Genomic DNA, 19,899 nt, shown 5'->3' with positions numbered 1-19,899 from the left:
AATCTGAAAAAATATTTTTTAACCCGAACTTTTTTTCACCAAAAAAAATTAAAAAACAAAAAAATTTTCAAAGATGGAAAACACAACTTTGGAAAAAAAATTTGGTTTACCTAAAAATATTTAAAATTTGTATTTTGAAGAATAATTTGGTGAAGGGTATATAAGATTCGGCACAGCCGAATATAGCTCTCTTACTTGTTTTTTACACTAAAGTTCTATCGGGCTTAAAAAACTTTGTCTATATTTAAAGACAAACATTAATTGTTAAAATTGTTGTTTAAATTAAAAATATTCAATTTGAAGTTAGAAAAACTAAATGTGAGATGAAACATATTAATATTAATTTAATTTGATATGAACAAAATTTATTTACTGAAATCGAAAGACAGTTAATTTGAGAATTAAAACATATACATAATAATGCTCTATTAGTGGATTCACAAGGTATCCTATCATATCATATTGTCATAATGTTCTAATATTTCACGACTCGGCGGCTCGGTTTAGGTGTTCGGCGCAGGTTTCTGGTAATTGGTTACGACAGCACAATAAACATAGCATACAGAGTAGTATTATTTAAGACACCATTTGCTTGAAAGACAATAACATTTTTAAACCATTGTGAAATATTAAAACATTATTACAATATGACATGATAGGATACCTTGTGAATATATTCATTCAGAATAAGAACCTGATCATAAACTAAATTAATTCATATATTAATTTAATTTCGTTACATTCCTAAAAATATTTCCTAAGAAACGAAAAAAATGCCTTTTAACACTACCCGTCTCTGTTCAGTACAAAGACAATTTCTACAAAGAGGAGGCATTATTATAAATAAATAATAATAAAAAACAAACAGCAATAACAAAAAATCTAGAGTATAAAAGCCGGGTACTGCCACAGCATTTTCAAATAAACACAATTGCACTAAAATAACAATATACATACATACATACTTATATTTATGTATGTATGTAGTTACAGTGCATTTCATAGTTTTAAAATCACAAATTTATATTTATCAATGAGACAATTCCGCAAAATCCGGGACCAAATAATAAGATACAAAGAATCGGCAAGCTGCTCCTAAAATTTCCTTTCAGCTCGATGCTGAAATAACTGCAATTCCCATTAAAATATTTGTACCGAAAGAATTGATAATGAAGTTCCTGTTCCCGTTATTCTATAAATAATTTTAAATTATGAAAATACATATAATTGAGTTTATTGAAATCTACAGAAGTTTAAATTTAACTAGCTGACCGTCCCGGCTTCGCTCAGTAGCTATTAATAAATATTTACTTCGTATGAGAGGTACCACGTCCATTGTACCTATATATGTATGTCAATTGTAAATCTAAACCATCATCGAAATCGGCCAAGCCGTTAAGAAGGAGTTCAGTTACTAAAACACATACAGAATAATTATATATATAAAGATATAACATTACTTATTTTGACTAAATTCACTATGTTTCAATTAGAAATCCAAAATATTGAAAAATTTGGCCTTTGACCTTCACGATTTAAGGATTAACATTGTTCGAATTTAGTACAATTTTCGGTTTTTTTTTTTATTTTAAATTTTCTCCAAATTCACAGAATTCAAACCACATATCGTCCCCTTAATAAAACAATAGAGTATAATTTTTTGCCATTTCGAAATAATTGAGTTTAAAATTTTTGTGTTAATAGACATCTGGAACAAAAGTAATATTTCAATTGATCTTTTGACCCACTTTGTGGAAGTAGAATTTCACCAAATGTTGACCACATATAGAATCAGTTATGTAGATTCTTATTATTTTATTATGCCAAAAAGGAATGGTGTATATGCTTATTAAGGTGGAAATTTGTTTTTGTTTTTTTTTTCAATGGAATAGCGATATAAAGTTGCCTTTTAATGAGTAAGTTAAACGTACGAAATATTACTGACCTATTTTGATGTTTTGAGGTGCCCCAACACAATTGAAAATCCAAAAATTGCCTACTTTTCATATGGTCATTAAACAACCTTATACTTTATAAACTTTAGTTTTTATTGAATATAAATATTTTTATGTATTGTTAGGCCAATATAATAATATCCAATAATTAAAAAAAAACAAATTTTTACTTAAAAAACTAAATTCACATTTCATACGTTTTACAGCGTGAATATGCCGAAGTGGGTACTTTTATACCAAATCCACAAAATCGTACTTCTAGCTTAGGAAAGTGGGCCTAATCACTTGGTTATTTTTTTTACTGATAGAGGACATCCAAGACTACTAGACATAAGGAGGGCATTGGGGACTTCCACTCCCCCCGTTTTCTAGAGACATCCATATATACGATCCACCAAATGAAATTTTTTGTGTATATTTAGGAGTTAAAAGGCAACTTTTAACAGGTATTCCTAAGCGATTACGAAAAAAATCAAAATCGCTCCACCCTAATGCTTATACATGCAATATTTAAAATACAAATTTTAAATATTTTTAGGTAAACAAAATTTATTTTTTTTCCAAAGTTGTTTTTTTCATTTTTTGGAAAATAAATTTTTTCGTATTATTTAAATTTTTTAAATTTAAAATTTTTTTTTTTTAAATATTTTTGATGAAAAAAAAAATTCGGGTTAAAAAATATTTTTTTGCGATTTTGACCCATTGTAGGTCCAACTTACTATGGTCTTATATACGTCGTTGCTAAGGTCTTCGAAATATCTATCATTAGATATCCATATTGTCTATATTAATGACTCAATAATCCAGATATAGGTCAAAAATAGATCAAAAATCGAGGTTGTCCTGGTTTTTTCCTCATATCTCAGCCATTTGTGGACCGATTTTGCTGATTTTAAATAGAAACCTCTTGAAAGCATGTCTGACAAAATTATTGAAGATTTGGATCCCGAAGATGTCTGGGGTCTTCAGAAAATTGATGGGGTCTTCAGAAAATTCAGAAATATATATACCCTTTTCACGAAGGTGAAGGGTATAAAAAATGGAGGGAAATAAATCTGTTACTTCTAAACGCTTAGTCTGATTTGAATGAAATTTGACATGCGCAAAGAGGAGTTGCGAGTTGTTAAGTTTTCCCTAATTAATTTGCCACGTGAAAAATATATGCATATCAATGGATATGATAAATATATGTATATATAACTTTTGACTATTAAAAAATTAATGGAATACTTTTTTTTAAACTATGACAAAAAATGATTTTTATTGAGTTTTTACAAAGATAAAAATTTTTCAAATTGAAATTAAATTTTTATTTATGATTATTATTATTTTTTAATGAAATTTTACAGTTATCCCGCAATTCCCAAAAAAGTGTTGAAAAATTCCAAAATGGGATTTTTTTAAAACAAGTTCTATCGTAAAGTTAAGCAATAATTATTTGCAGAAATTATAGTTATTATGTAAACAGAAGTATTCGAAAATGAAATTATACCATATTCAAGGGAGTATTTTTAATATTTATGATTGTTATACCTTGTTGGAAAAGATATCTTGTCCAGATTTTATCTTTATAATGAGTTTTGTATATATTGTTAGCAGATTTGAAATTTATTCATTTAAAATATATAATGTTTTTTGGCTTACCTACGCAACTTTGACTAGGAGTTTAACTATTGCCACCGTTTGCCGCCGATCTAGTTTTAACATAGAATTAAAGTTTAACTTATTATCTAAAAGATATATGAAAATTAGCTGCCTTTTTGTGCCTATAAACAAATGGCATGCAAAAATGTTGAGCAACTCAGAAATTAAAAAAAAAAAATTATTAACTTTTTTCTATTTAAGTTGCTTTTCATAGCTTATTTTGCTATGATAGCTTATACAAATTCATAACTATGTATAAAGTAAATTTAGTTCTTAACAAAACAGTGTTTTAATATTTTTAATCGGATAAAAATTGTAAAAGTTATTCAACTTTTCATTACCACCTTTTATAGTAATTTCTGCCTCAGCGCATACTTATAAAGAAAACAAAAAACTAAGTATAAAAAAAATATTTTTGTACAATTTTTAACCTTCACTTTACCAAAGGTTTTTTATGTACATGGTTTACCAATACCCACCCGGGTGACACTACACTTCTATAAATATATTCGACGAACGAAATTTAAAAAAATTGAAAAAACCTTATAAAAAGTTTAAAATGTTTCTATTAAATTCTATAGAACTCTAAAATTTGATCAGTGAGTATAAATTTCATTTAAATCGAAACAAAATTAAAAAAAATATTAAACCAATAAAAACGATTTGGTCACCCGGGTGGGTATTGGTAAAGCGAAGGTTAATTTACAAGGTAAATGTTTTCGAAAAAGTTTAATAACTTTTGCAAATATAAACCGATTTTAACAAGTAAAGACTCATTTTTGTCTATATAAAATTATCTTTAAAGCACTGTGCAAAAAAATAGGTTTTCATAGAAAAAAAAATTACGAAAAAACTAAAAAAATGCGAAATTTTTTATAAAAACTTACATAATTTCTTGAAATATGCAGACATTTATGAAAGACTAATTCGATGCCTCTCCATAATTGTTTAAAATTTTGATATCGGTCTAAAAATAAGTGAGTTAGAAGTACTATAGGACTATCACTTTTATACAAAAACTCAAAAAAAAAATCCAAAAATGTGTTTTAAACTGTTCATAACTTTTTTTTAATAATTCGATTTTTATGAAAAATACATATTAAAGATTATAGTCCCACCTATTCAACAAGAGAAAAATCTTAAAAAAATCCTCATCCATTCAAAAGTTACAGATTTTTGATCCGAAAGTGACCAAAATTTTCCACTGTGCAGGGGCTGGGTTATCGGAAACCTTTACAAATTAATTAAGAACATATTTGGCCATCTAAAATGGGTTACTCTATTTTGATATCGACTATGCGATTCGAAAATTTTTGCCCTAAAGTTGAATTTTGCATAATGTAAAGTTAAGTTATACATAATGTAAAGTTAGCTTTTCAAAAAGTATAAATTCCTAATACATCTTCTTAGATTTTTTTTAGATAACTTAAAAAGAAAAGAAGTTCTTTTATCCCAACAATTCAATTTTTAAATTGAAATGCATATAACTTTGGAGTCAGACACGATTTATAAACAATTCTTTGTTTGTTTGTCACATACATTTGTTGTTATCAAAAGACTGGAGTAGGGTGGGTAAACATTTTGAAAATTTAATTTTAAATATTGACAAACTTTTTTGTCAATAACTGTGAATAAAGTATGGCTATCCTATGGAGACCTAAACTCATACACAAGTAAACACTAGAATATTTCTTAAAATCCAAACTGCGGAGCTGTTGCGCCATCAGATAACGATACAACAATAATTATATCAGCTCAAAATTTTCAATATTATTTTTTTTGGGAAAATTCAATTTTTATTCAGCCCCACTGTGTGTCGTTTTAGCCACGAAACACACTGTGCTTAGGTTAGTGTATATGAATGTATGTATGAATATTGTATCGCATATAAATTGTAATGAATGTGTCTGCGCCATCCAAATGTAATGTGAAGGCAGTGAGTACAGCGTTATGTTGCACTGTGCACAGTGCTAGTTAGTGCACACAGTTCGGTGTGATGAGTGTGTTGTGGCCATTACATGTATGAATGTACGTTGTAGCTGCTGCTGTAGCTGTAGCTGCAACTAAATATAATACATGTTGCTGCTGCTTGTTTGCTATTGTTTAAATATTGTTGCTGTGTTTTATTTTCGTTTTTATTGCCATTGTATTTGTTGTTATTATTGTATGTAGTAGTTGTTGCAGTTTTTTGTTGTTACATATTAATCTGTCTTTTTACACAAATGTATGCGAATCGATTAACACTTCAGCACAAAACCAAAAAGCAACAACATCAAACACCAACAACAACAAAAAAGAAACAGCAAAAACTGTGAGATCTTGATGCCTCGTTTTTAACGCAGTCAATGGGGATGATGATGACCATGATAACGATGTTGATGCGCTATTGTTGTTGATGTTGTGTTGGCGATGATGACGATGCTGCTGTTGCTGGTGATGAAGTAAATGACGATTATACGCTTGTACTACTCTACTCGTGCTAAATAATATATGTATCTACATATAAATATTTTTTAATTTTTTGTATGCGTTTCATAGTGACCCTACAGTTTTGTAATTTTAAATATTTTAAAGAAAATTTTTAAGTTTTTACAGTTCAAAATTTTAAAAGTAAAATTATTTCATATACATACATATGTAATAGCCAGTTGTAATAAATTTAAAATTAACTGGAACCTAAAAACAACGATCATCTGTGATCACCTATATTTTCAACCATAAATTAATTTGTTTTGTATAAAAATTAAACTTAAACATAAACGTGGCTGTAATTCGGTAAATAGTGGTCCAAATGAAAAAATCACGATCATTTGTGATCTTTTATATTTTCAAACATAATAAATCAACATATTTTTTATATGAAAATTAACTAACACATAAATTGGCTGTAATACGTTAAATAGTGCTCCAAATGAAAAAGGACTATCACCAGTGATCGCTTATACATATTTTCAAAACTATTAATTTTTCATATATGAAAATTAACTGAAACATAAACCTGGCTATAAGTTGGTAAATACTGGTTCAAATGGCAAAAGGACGATAATCGGAGATCACTTATACGATAATCTGTGATCGCTTATATTATATTCAAACCTGAATCGATTTTTAAAATAATAAACTTATATATATTTTCAAGCAAAAAACGATTTTTTATATGGAAATTCAGTAAAACATAAAAGTGGCTCCAATAATGCACTGTGGTTTAGAAATGTTTTTTTCCGAAATAACTCGGTATCTCGGGAACTATTAGATATATTTTTGCCAGTGTGTGGCCCCTCATAGTTGGTCACCTCGGGTCTCATTTTTTTTAAAAAAAATTCGCCAAAAATCCATTTATAATCCGAATGAGCTGAAATTTAAAATATAAATAGTCCTTGAGAAGATCTGCCCTTACATATCGTTACCTTAATATAGAAAGGCCCTAACTCGTGTTTTTAAGTCAAGATTTTTTGGCTAAATATGATATATGAGCTGACCATATATCGAAATAAACGAAAATTTGGGCTTACAAAAAAAAAACACGAGTTAGGTCTTTCTATATTAAGGTAACGATATGTAGTTGAAGATATATTTAGGCATAGAGAAATATACATAGAGACGAGACACTCCAATTTGTCAAACAAAAATACAACAAATCATATGTTTGATACAACAACATAATACATTGACTAGCATGTATTTTGTTGTTGCAAGAGTTAGGTTTTTGACAACAGACTTAGGTTTTTGACAATTACGTCTCGTCTCTATGTTACCCTATGTATTTAGGTTTATTTATTTTTTTTTAATTTTGCTCGATTTTTTTTTGGGATTTTTAGGAAAATCAGCTATATTTGCGATAAAATTTTAAATAAAATATAAACAACTTGCTAACTGTTATCTCGTCTCGTTCAAAAAGGACATTTAACGATTAAAATATTCTAGGAAAAATGTCATTGAGGGTCACCAAAGCTACCAAAGTTGTAAGTAAATCTCTCTTTACGGTTAATTAAAAAAATTAGGTGCCACCTTGGGTCGCACATTTTTTTAAAAAATCACCAAAAATCTATTTATGAAGTTGGAACATGTAAAAAGGGCCGTATTTTTTATTTTGTAGAAACAAATTTTCTTCGGGACCATTTTTACATGTTCCAACTTCATAAATAGATTTTTGGTGATTTTTTAAAAAAATGTGCGACACAAGGTGGCACCTAATTTTTTTAATTAACCGTAAAGAGCTTTACTTACAACTTTGGTAGCTTTGGACCCTCAATGAAATTTTTCCTAGAATATTTTAATCCTTAAATGTCTTTTTTGAACGAGACGAGATAACAGTTAGCAAGTTGACTCTGACAATATGAATTTTCGCAGAAATTAACTTACAATTTTTTTTCGAGTTAGTAGCTCCCTTCGATCAGAAAATTAAAACTTTGACCAACTGTATAAAAAAAATATTCCAGCTGCACAATAAGTTTATTCTAAAACGGCTGTGCCGAATCTTATATACCCTTCACCAAATTATACTTTAAAATACATTTTTTTAAAAAAATTTTTTTTTCCAAATTTTTTTTAGAAATTGATTTAAAAAAAAATTTCCCAAATTTTTTTTTTTTGTTGAAAAAAAAATGTAGCTTAATATTATTATAGGTCCATTGTAGGCCTTATGTACATCGTTGAAAAGTATTTTGAAATATTTATCTTTAGATATCCATATTGTCTATGTTAATTACTTAATAATCCAGATATAGATCAAAAATAGGCCAAAAATCGAGGTTGTCCCGGTTTTTTTCCTTATATCTCAGCCATTTGTGGGACGATTTTGTCGATTTTAAATAGCAACCGAGCCGAAAGATTGCCCGATATATTGATGTATGATATATTGAAACAAATTACAAATTTCAACATACAGATGGACAGACGGACATGGCTATATCGACTTCGCTATCTATAACGTTCCAAAATATATATATGTACTTTGTGGGGGTTGCAAATGAAAAATGTAGAAATTACAAACGGAATGACAAACTTTTATATTCCCTTGGCACACATGGTGAAGGGTATAAAAATGATCTACTCGGCATGACCTTTCAGAATTATAGAGTCGCTATTCTGTTCCAATCAAATATATTGTCTCTATTTGTTGGACAGTGTAATTACATATTCCAAATATTATTACAATTCAAGTACATATGATAACTGTTAAATAATGATTAACAGTGATCTGCTAACAGCAAAATGGGCTGTGCTAAAAATATGGTTTATGTCTGTGCTAGTTAAATGTAAACATATTTTTTCACACATACTTTATTAAAAGATTAAAGAATAGAACTTCGACTCCAATAGAAGACAACAAATATTTTAAACTTCCGTTAAAGTTACGAACCCTAAAATATAGTGAAATTGGTAACAAGTTATAAACCTGTTAAAAAAAGATCTGTCTATATGATCTTTCATATTTTATATTTGCATGTATTTCTATCTCTATATAATGATTGCATAAATATGATTTCTGTATGATTAGGGTGCATACATTTTCCTCATAAACTGATCGTATAGCACTCACTCCTACTGGCTACATAAAATGCAAAAAAGTAAAACACAAAAAAAGCAACATACATATGAGAGGAACAGTAGTTGTTGTTTGATGTGGAGATGCAATAACACCACAAGCTATAAAATTGCGTGCACGCGTCTTTTAATGCGGGTCACGATCACGACCACGAACCAAATATTGTTGTGAATATAGTTTTTTTTGTTGTTGCTTCTTTTCTTGCTGCTGTTGTTGGTGTTGTTGTTGTTGTAGTTATGTGTGCATGCATTCATATATGTATGTATTTAGTACCATAAACTCAAATGTATAGAATGTGGCATAAGTATATTCATCATATGAATAATGATGACAATCATTATGATGTTAATGAAGATTGCGCGAAAATTTAAATTTGAAAATGCGAAAAAAAGATCATCGTGCAAGGAAAAAAGAAAGAAAAACAAATGCATGTTTTGATAAGAGAGTGTAATGTGGGGATGCTGCTGCTGCAACAACAAAACAGAACAGAACATTTCAAATTACAAATAACAAATAAATGCAAATATTTCACAAAATTCTTTGGGTAATGTTGGAATGTATGTTTGTACTGTGGTTACAAGTATTGTGTGCTGTATTGTATTGTATTTTACATGTAAAATTAACAAGATGAAAACAAAAAAAAAAGAAACAACAAAAATATTTCAATTAAACATGCAAATTTTAAATGACACGCAATGCACATACAAACAAACAAACATTACATACGATAGCACGTACAAACATAGATACATTGATAAGTATGTATACAACGAATGCACGTACATATGAACATATGTATGTATGAATGTATCTATGAATGTAAAAATGTATGTAACGGGTGAGTAAAGTCACAATCATGTTATAAGATATAAGATGTACGTACATACGTACACTAGACCGACTCACACAAAAATGTGATTTTCAGGCCTGTCCCGCCTTTTATTCCGATCGATTTTGTTTTAGCAAATTTGTAAATTCTATAAATATTTTAGTTATTTTATTATAATAGAGCCCTTGGAGTACCACTTCAATATTGTTTTCATTATGAACGTGGATCCATTATCATGTATTAACCTACTAAATGTACTACCTCTTAAATACTAACTTTGTTAAATGCATAACAGTGCACTGTTAACTGAAAAATAAGCTCTGTTACAAAATGTGGTTTGTGTCTCTACTAGGGATGCCAATACCGAAATCCCGGGATTTTTTTTCACAAATTCCGGGATTTTTCGGAAAATTACGAGGTTTTTGATAGATTTTTGAAAGCTAAATTTCAGCATACTCATAATATTTAATTCGCTGCAAATCCAATCGGAGCCAGATTTTTTTAATTCCATAAAGGAGCTGCAGGACTCCCTTGCATTGACGGATTTATACACAAGTTAATTAATAAATTCACGTTGACTTTAACGATGTTTTCGTCAGCTCCATACATTGAATATGTATAATGAATATAAAATAAATAAGAGTCTTGTATACCCACCATCAATATGTAGTTTTGGTCTTCTATGTGGACTTGAATCAGTTATGGTCCGAACCGTACAGAATTTTATTGAGTGATTCATTTCTTAAGACTTTAAATGACTTATGTCGAAATTTATGTTAATATCATTATATCATTATACTCGTATACATATAAATTATTTATTGACAATAAAATATTTTTCTACCTCACAAAAGTTGCTAGAAAAATTTATGTTCATATAAAACTTGTTTATGTAAAATTTCATCACAATATTAATTACACTCTGCTACAAAACCCCCTAATGGGGGTTATATGCCTAGGTGAGGACATACTAAAACCGTTTTCAAAGATTTTAAAGCACCCTCAAAATTTTGAGTTATTTTGAAAAAACTGTTTTAGGGTAGGTCGTAGTACTTTAGTACCTTTAACTCACACATTTTTAGACCGATTTGAAAATTTTAAACAATTATGAATAGAAAAAGAATTAAGCTTTCCTTGTATGTAGGCATAAAATGTATATTCCAAGAAATTGTTAAAGTTTTTATAAAAAGTTTAAATTTGTTTTTGTTTTCTTCGTAATTTTTCAAATTCAACAATAGTTATTTTAAATTTTTTGTATGAAAACCAAATTGTTTTTGCACATTGTTTTAAAGACAATTTTATGTAGATAAAAACGTGACATTACTTATTAAAATCGGTTCATACTTGCAAAATTTATTAAACTTTTTCGAAAAAAGTTTAAAAAAATTTACCGTGTAAATTAAAAATTTTACAAATATTCTTTTTTGTATAGTTTTTTGTTTTTTTTTTTATTCATATGCGCTAGGGGAGAAAATACTAAGAATGGTATTAATGAAAAGTTGAATAACTTTTATAGTTTTCATCCGATTTGAAAAATTAAAACCATGTCTTTTTAAGAACTAATTTTTTGTATACATTGATATAAATTTTTATAAGCTTCCATATCAAAATAATCGATGTAAAGCGACTAAAATAAAAAAAGTTGATAAATTTTATTTTGTTTGTATCAATTAATGTATGTCATTTTAAAGTGTAATCAGTTTTCTTTCCAAACACGTTAAAAAAATTTAAAATCGGACAAAAATTTACTGAGTTACAGGTCGATAAGTTGAAGAACATCACTGAAAACGGCTTTTTTAGAATAACTTCTGAATTTGAGGGTGTTTCTGAAATTTTTTGACACAATTTGTAATGTACTCAGGAAGACCTATAACCCACGCTAGGTCGTTTTCCAAGATTTTTTCCATCGTAGCACCGTGTAATTAGTGAAATATGTTTAAAACGTTAAGTGCGTTTTTCTCGTGTTTTCAATAAATCGATTTACCTAGTTTTTCCACTTAGAGAACTGAACGTTGTTTCATTCCGAAATAAATTTTCGTTTTAGTTTTTCTAAAGAAGCAAAATGCGTAATTAATTCCACTTTCGCTTAGAATGAAATGGAATGACATGGGGGTTTGTTACTCAAAATAATTACGTGGATTAAATCACGCATCTCTAATATCTATATTGTTTAAATATTTGAAATTAGTTTCAAAAAAATTAACATTTTCATAAATACAATCCCTAGAAATTCATACTAATTATGGAATATTCCAATATTTAAGTACCAGGCTGTACATTTCATATATGTATACCGTTAGATGGGACTTTCAAATGATAACCTAAATTGTATTTGTAGTCTTGGAAGAAAATGTAAATACAGTGCACTCGCGATTATATGAATACCTTAAAATATAAACACCCCAAAATATGAACACTTTTTACTTTCATTGGCTACTCTAAAATGTGAACTTAGTGTGCAAAAGCTTTAAAATATGAACAGCTTATTTCTGTTTTTTAACATATTTTATCATAGCTTAAGAAAGCCACATGATGATATCGCACGCTCAGCTCTAGATTGGAATCCTCAGGGTAGTCGCAGAAGAGGTAGACCGGCTAATACGTGGAGGAGACTGGTAGACGTAGAAGCACTGAAGCTGGCTACACGTGGCGGGAAATTAAAAACTTAGCTTTAGACAAAGTAGAATGGAGAGAATTTGTTAAGGCCCTATGCTCCTCCTAGAAACTTTGGGAATATATCGTCACCTAAAATGCAAAACAACGGATCATCAAAAAATTCGAAATTGATTTTATTATTGATTACGATTCACTACATCATATTACATATGTGTACAAAATTTTAAACTTTTACTATCAAAATTAAAAAAGTTATAACTAAAATTGAAACTAAAATATCATCAAGTACATGATTTTCTGAAACAAAATAACGTATACGCTTTGAGTAATTAATTAATAAATTGTTTTTACCTTATTTTAGGTAGTATCCTAATTTTTTTTAATAAATTTGTTGCAATTTAATATTTTTTGCAGTCTTAATGAAAATTTAATGAAGAACCTTTTTTAGTTTAAAAAAGTAGTTTTTAGTAATTAAAATAAAAAAACATAATAAAATTAAAAATGTATATATAAACTGCTTTTATTTAAAATAAAAAAAATATTTTTATTTAAATTTTTATTTTTTCATAAAAATTTATATTGATGATACGTTTTTTTGTTTCAGAAAATAACAATTCAAAAAAACGTAAGCCACATATCTTAAAGTGTGTTTGGAAAAAAATCATTTTTTTTCATAAAATATATTTCTAGAGTCATTGTAATTCAGATTTGAAAATTTTGTTTCAATATCTCAAGTAGTTTTCAATTTATATCGTTTTTTGCTTCTCCTATAAACTTATGAAAAGTGATGTTACGTTATTTTGCATTTTAGGTGACGATATATATATTAATCTTTTGATAAATTTTATATATTTAAGCGTTGATTTGCATCAAATGCATTTTTGCGATTTATTTTTCATGTTTGCAAATAAAAGTCACAAGCTGACCTTTACGAAAAAAATAAATTATAAATCACTCATCCAGATTATTTGTGTTTGTTTCTTTTCTGTTTCTCTCAACCCCAAACCTAAAATGTTCTTGAATAAATCACTCTCTCAGTGATATATCATTTACCGTTGAAATGAAAGTGAACCCGTTATTTTCGGTCTCTGCTATCTACACAGAGTTGAAATCGAAATCAACAGGGTAGTGGCTAAATTTTAATTCAACTGCATAATAATGGGGATTTTCTTAGCTGTAGATGTGAATTAGATGCCATTCGCAAATATGAACAATCTTGCAAAAGTGAAATGGCCTGGTTTAATTACTTCATATTATCGCGATTGCACTGTATTTGCAAAATACTTGAAAAAAATTGGTTTTTTTTCATGAGCGGTTATCATTATACCGAAAATATTTTGGGAAACTTCAAACAACAAACCAAGGTATATTTTGAGGAGGTAACAAAATAACCTTTTTTCCTTGTCCATACGAAGTGAGTCGCTCTAACATACACATGTTGCGTTGTGCTACCCAGCAGTTCCGGGAAATTGTCCCGAAGTAGTGATTTTATCTATAATTTATAACTAGTTACATAACGAGCTACGTTACAAGTTATTTTAACACTTGTAGTTGTCACCCTAAATAATAGGTAAAATCACTAGTTCGGGACAGTGCCCTAGAACTGCTGGGTGTGTAGTGTAAATTTGTATGTATGAATGTGTGCCGGAATGTATGTTTGTATGTAAATATACTTGAAAATGATTCATACGATATTATTATCGTCGTACCTAAAAAATGTACTAAAACTAAACTAAACACTTTGGGAAATTGGAACACCCACTCACGCATACAAATGCACGCACGCACGCATGCTTATTTTCAAACTTACATACATACATACTTGTAAGTACATGTGTTTGTACGCTAACATTTGCATTCATAGAGATATTTAGCTTAGCCGGCATTTTGTCATTATTATTTACAAATCCCACTAAAAACAAACACTCTTTATCGACAAATACCTCTCAGAGAGTTAAAAGTGTTTATTCATTGATGTTTTAACCTAACTAAAACAATGTACGTATACTTGTTATAATTGATATATAAATATTACTCATACGTTGTAATGTAAAATAAAAACTTAACAAATGGCCCCACTATACTGAAAAAAATAGAAATAAAACTGTAACTTCCGATTTTAATAATAATAAAAGTGTAGAAGTGTTTGAATGCCCCAAAGTATGGGTACCTCATGTATATAAGAAAATACATATATACAAATAAAATAATAAATATATATGGAATGTAAATTAAAATTCTTATTTTTTACCTACCTTAGTCTGGTTTTTTGCTAATAGCGGATCCAAATCTTTCCCGATTTGTTGATATTTTTTTTTTTATTTAAAAACAAATAACAAGAAATATTTATAAAAAAAATATTTCTTGTTATTGAATCACTATTCCTTAAAGTTTCAGTATTACTTCACCATAGATAAAATAGATTCTTTGTGATGCCAATCGTATGCTTCATTTAATTTGATAGATACTAGCAATATAAAATCAGTTGACAGAGAAGAATTAAAAAACACAAATATTTGTCACCACAACGCACCCTTTAGTCTGAATTATTTTAATAAGTTGCAATAAATTCGGTTATGAGAACCAAAACTATTTTCTCTGTGTGAGAAAAACAGAAGGAAAAAGATGCTTAACATTTAAACTTCTAATGATATTCATGTTTACTGATAATAATGACAATAATATTGGTTTATATATATTCAGTTTTGAAAAAGTTTTCTTTTATCCAGATTTTACTTAGTCAGGCCACTTAAATCCTTTAATAAAAGTATATATTGTTACGAAATTGTACTTGAATTCAAATATAACGATTTGCCTTAAACTGAGTGCCTTAAAGTGTGTTGTGTTTTTCAAGTAAATTCGTGTACATTATAAATTGTGTCTGTATTTCTGCGAATTTACAAACGTGTATAAAAAACATTGAGTGACTATTTAATTCTGTTGTTGTTGGACATTTGAATAAATAAAGTGTTGTTACCATTTTCAAACTACTAAACGGCTTTTATTTGCAATCAAAAGTATCCGGTTAATTTAAAAGAAATAAACCAAACGTTTTGAAAAGGTTAAAACGTAACAATATGTACATTATTTGAAAATTTTTACTGGTTTTTGTCTTAATTTAGTATTATAAACTGATTTTTTTATTATTTCCCGGAAAGGGTTCGATTAGCAACTTATTCGGTTGCTTCGACGAATTTGTTTTTCTATGTATCATATTTCATAAATATGTTTTTTAAATAACAATTCTTTGAACTTTGAGTGAAAATTAGGAAAGTTTAAAATATTGATTTTCCTGAAATTCACTTTTGTCAAAAAAGGGGAATCCTGGATCATCGACCAATGTATTTGATTAAAGCCAGGCTAATACATATATTGTGATAAATCAACTTTTTAAAATATCAGTGTTCAATGTGTCTTTTAAACAACCTTTCAAAAAATCTGAAAAGTCATAAAATCTATATTCTTGTCAACTGATCCAACTCATCCGCGTTACAAAATGGTTTCTTAAAAGATGTTTTAGTTTTTTTTAGTAGAATCATTGACAAATTAATTTTTAAAATAAAATTGTTCAGTGAATTTGTCTTAAATATGCATATGGGCAATAACGTTTTTCTATATAACTCCTGAAATAATCGAGTCTACATCGAAAATTGTTTGCAAGAATGTAGTAGAGACATAGCAGACGATACCAAGACCTTAAAACGAAAATAGTGCGATATATTAAACAAAATCCTGGTTTTTCTGATAATGATCGCGCCAAAAAATATAAAAGCCGTCGTAGTACAGCAAGAAGAATACGCCTGGATGCTGGCTTACGGTCATATCGTAGCACTAAATATCCAAATCGTACAGAAAAGCAAAATATTACAGCTGTAAAACGGTCTCGTTTACTTTACGATCAAGTTTTGACAAAATTTAATAACTGCCTTATCATGTATGATGTAACGTATGTGCAAATGGACCTTCAATTTTATGTTGCAGAAATATAAATATACAAAAATGGATAAATTTGGTAATAATGTAATGTTGTGGCAAGCTATTTGCAGTTGCGGTCTTAAGAGTGCTCCGTTTGTAACCTCTACAACTATGACTTCGAATATCTACATCAAAGAATGTCTTCAAAAACGTTTGCTACCCTTTATTAGACAACACCATTCTTCAGTAAAGTTTTGGCTCGATTTGGCCTCTTGCCACTATTGCAAAGCTGCCATGGGTTGATATCAAAACAAAAAAGTCGATGTAATACCAAAACATATGAACCCACCCAATTGTCCCCAACTTCGGCAAATTGAAAAATATTGGGCTATTGTCAAAGCTAAATTAAAGAAAAATGGAAGCGGTATTATCGACAATAAAATAATGTTATCTGCTTAGAATAAATATGCAGCACAGGTGGACCGAAAAGTTGTGCAAAAGTTAATGGGTACGTACCATCAAGTCAAAAACTAGAATTTTTATTAAAAATAAAGATATTTAACTAGTTTTCATAACTGTTAATAAATAAGATTAAATTTACGGTTGAACTTTATGAAATCGCATTTTTCTTTACGTAGATATTAAAGCTTAAGTGCGACTGGATTTTAAGTGAACAATGCTTTATTAACATTTTAGTATTTTTTCCTATTCAAATTATCTTGAAAAAAGTTTAGTTTTTTCAATAATAGTTGTCATTCTCGTGGAATTGCTCATATGTATGAAAATTAAATTCATTATAAAGAAGTTTTTTTAGCTAATGTAAGCCATAGTCGGGCAGAGCTTTTTAATAATTTTCTATTTTTTTTTTTCATTGTTAACCAACAAATTATTAGAAATTTTAGTAAATTATTCCAATAACTCGATTAATAAAAAAATTTTATACTTTTATTCGATTAAAATTAAACTCCAATAATCGAAAAACTTACTACTGATGTGCTTAAAAAAAATTTTAAAATTTTAATTCAGCACGTTAAAAATTAAAATATTCTATAATAAATTCTATACATATTTCCAAAAAATTATATTTACTATATTTAAAATAGAATTAATTATTGCACAAATGTAAGAATAATATTCATGTATTATCTTGAAGTAACAATAAAATTAATGAAATTTGCACACAATTTGCAAGCTTAAATCAATTTAACAAATTACAGTTATTTACGTTATGTGTTATTGAAATCTCTAGTATCCATCGACTTGTTGCCATGTATTTTTTTTTTCATTAAAATAAAATAACGGAAAAAAATAAACAAATTGATAGTTAAATAAAAAAGAGCTGATGCTTCTCTCATGCATCAATTAAGAATAAATTCAATAACTTAATTACAGCATTGACAGTGTTAATAGATTCCAGTTAGAAACAATAAATTTATACAATTTATGCAGCTATATTGCAATCGTTTTTTGTTTTCTCAAACATAAATTAATTCTTTAAAGGTTTATCTCAATGACGGCGGTCACCCGCCCCTTCCTGTTTGATCTTGTAAACACTCATAGATAGACAGACAGACAGACGTATTTAGTATTAGTAGAACATAGACCACCACCACCATAACCACCCATAAGTCATAGAGACAATAATAAAAACAACAACAACAAGAACGCACACACTCAATTACAATGCAAACGCATTTATGTTTTGTTGTTGCAGTTGCAGTTGTTTTTATTTATTTTTTTTTTTGCATTACTAATAGTTGTCGTTACAATTCAATGATGATGATGAAACATTTAAATATTTCAAATATTCTCAATTCTTGTCCTCGTCTTCTTCGTTTTGTTCTGTTGTCTGTCTGTCAGTCTGTTTGTCTGTCGTGTTGTTTCGTTACTTTTTTATGTTTGTGTTTTGTTGCTGTTGTTTGTTTTTTTTTTGTTGTTGCTGTTAAATTTCACTTAAAAAAAAACAGCAGAAACACAAAAGGATTGTTGTTACACATTATTTTAAAACTGTTGTTGTAGTAGTTGTTGTTGTTATTATTATTTTCTTTCTTTTTCGTGTAATGTTTTTCTTGTTGCTGTTGTTGGTTGGTGTTGTTTTATTTGCACTCTCTTCTACAGCAACAAAACAAAACAAAAAAAATCGATAAATTGCGTTTAATTTAATTACATGCAATTTAAAACAGAAGACAACCAACACACACTGACACTCACACACAATTCTTGAAACGTTTATTTTTGTTAATATATTTATTTATTTCTTTATTTATTTATATACAATTTGTTTTATTTATATGCCCCTGTGTGTGTCCGTCTGTCTGTCTGCACGCTGTATCCGTTTATTTTCAATACTTTTTATTTATTTATTGTTATTATTGTTGTTGTTTGTTTTGTTTTATTTTCATTAAACTTCTAATTAGATCGTCTTATAGATGTTTTCTGTTTTAAATTTTCTTTTTTTTTTTGCATTAGTTTGTTTGTTGTTGTTTATTTTTTTTATTATTTATTACTTTAACCCGTTCAAACAACCAATTTGTTGCTCCTGCGAAAACCAACTGATCGATCGCAATTTTGAAAACAACTGCGTTTGCTGTCAACAACAGTTTATTTAGTTGGCTGCGCCTCGCTGTCGCTGCCACAGTGTGTGCATAAGCATTGATTGTTTGCTGTGTGCTGCTGGCAACTGGCAGCCGTTGTTAGTAGCAGCAGATTATGTTGTTAATGTTGCTGTTAATGATGTTATACTGTTAAGTAACATTAATTATGTTAATAACATGTTTATGTTTTTATTGCTGCTTTCATTTGTAAGCATACGAGTGAATATTACCGTTAATGTAATGATAATTAGTAACGTATTTTGTTATTTAAAATTATTCTGTTTATTTTATTTTAAAATGTTTAATGAAGTTATTGATTATGATTCTGAAAATTTCCCTAGATATTGTTGTTAACATCAGTATTTAATTTAAAAAAATGTTTTGCGCTATATTTTGTTAATACATATGTACATACATATTAAAAGATAATCAGTGGGAGTCACATTTGGTTGCTTCAAAAAGTTATAAATTAGCAAGTGCGTTAACATGGTGAAGCAACAGTTTATTATTTGGGCTCATTTCAATATAATCTACAATATCAACATATTTTACATCTACCTGAGCTGTAAATGATTCATTCTTTTTTGATTTTAATTCATTATGAATTAGCTAAATTTTGAATTAATTCATTGAATTGAAAAAATGAATTGAATGAAATTTGAATCAATTCAAACGAATTAGGCAGAAATGAATTTCAATTCATTTCCAATTCAAATGAATTTGTAAAAATGAGTTGCAATTCATTTACAATTCATTTGAATTGAATTGATTTTGAATTAATTCAAATGAATTAGAAAA

The 19,899-nt window shown here is 28.3% G+C and overlaps 1 protein-coding gene across 2 annotated transcripts in view; it reads right to left on the bottom strand.

Annotated features, from left to right (window-relative positions):
- Positions 1-18,400, bottom strand: part of Kal1 (Kallmann syndrome 1) — a 55,772-nt gene extending 37,372 nt beyond the window's left edge. Inside the window, exon 1 of one of the 2 annotated variants that reach the window (XM_065515291.1) lies at positions 18,259-18,400. The gene's annotated coding sequence lies outside the window, so the exon portion shown is untranslated. The remainder of the gene's footprint in view (positions 1-18,258) is intronic. The other variant, XM_065515290.1, reaches the window with a different exon arrangement.
- Between the last annotated feature and the right edge of the window lie 1,499 nt (positions 18,401-19,899).

The sequence above is a fragment of the Calliphora vicina genome, chromosome 1, assembly GCF_958450345.1.
Source record: "Calliphora vicina chromosome 1, idCalVici1.1, whole genome shotgun sequence".
Classification (NCBI taxonomy): Eukaryota; Metazoa; Arthropoda; class Insecta; order Diptera; family Calliphoridae; genus Calliphora; species Calliphora vicina.
This window is presented reverse-complemented; position numbering and strand designations above follow the sequence as displayed.